Genomic DNA, 542 nt, shown 5'->3' with positions numbered 1-542 from the left:
TTACATAATTTTGGTAGACAAGAAAAGCATTGATTAGGCAATACAAAAATTTTCTTTAGAATTCAATATATTGTTTATTTCCATATAATTGAACAAGCCTTTCATTGACCTACAGTCCACAGTAATCCATTTTGCAATCAAACTGTCTATGTGCATTTGTCAGACGGACGCTTTTGGAGCATCTCACTTTGGACGCGTCAGGTCATAAACAGCGTTTTTAGGATGCTGTGTTAAGTAAAATGTCATTTGACTTTGAAACTTGGAAAAACACCTTGAGATCCCTGCATTTGTAGTTGATTTTAAATAATGTAGCATTTTAGAGTTAGTTTTAGGGTTAGTAAATAACTATTGGTACTTTGCAAAGCTGTAAGTTTAGATTCAATTTAAGACTGAAAAAAACATTTGTTGACCGCTAATCTGAATTAATGAATCTCAATGAATCTAGAATTCAGATTTTTTTGTTTTGTTTTTTGGTACAGATGGCAAGTTCTCCTAAAAATGAATATATGTTAAAAAGAGAAAAAGGACACAGAGTTCAGCTG

Source organism: Myxocyprinus asiaticus, chromosome 39 (assembly GCF_019703515.2).
Source record: "Myxocyprinus asiaticus isolate MX2 ecotype Aquarium Trade chromosome 39, UBuf_Myxa_2, whole genome shotgun sequence".
NCBI lineage: Eukaryota > Metazoa > Chordata > Actinopteri > Cypriniformes > Catostomidae > Myxocyprinus > Myxocyprinus asiaticus.
The sequence above is the reverse complement of the archived record's forward strand: the minus strand, read 5'-3'. Positions refer to the sequence as shown.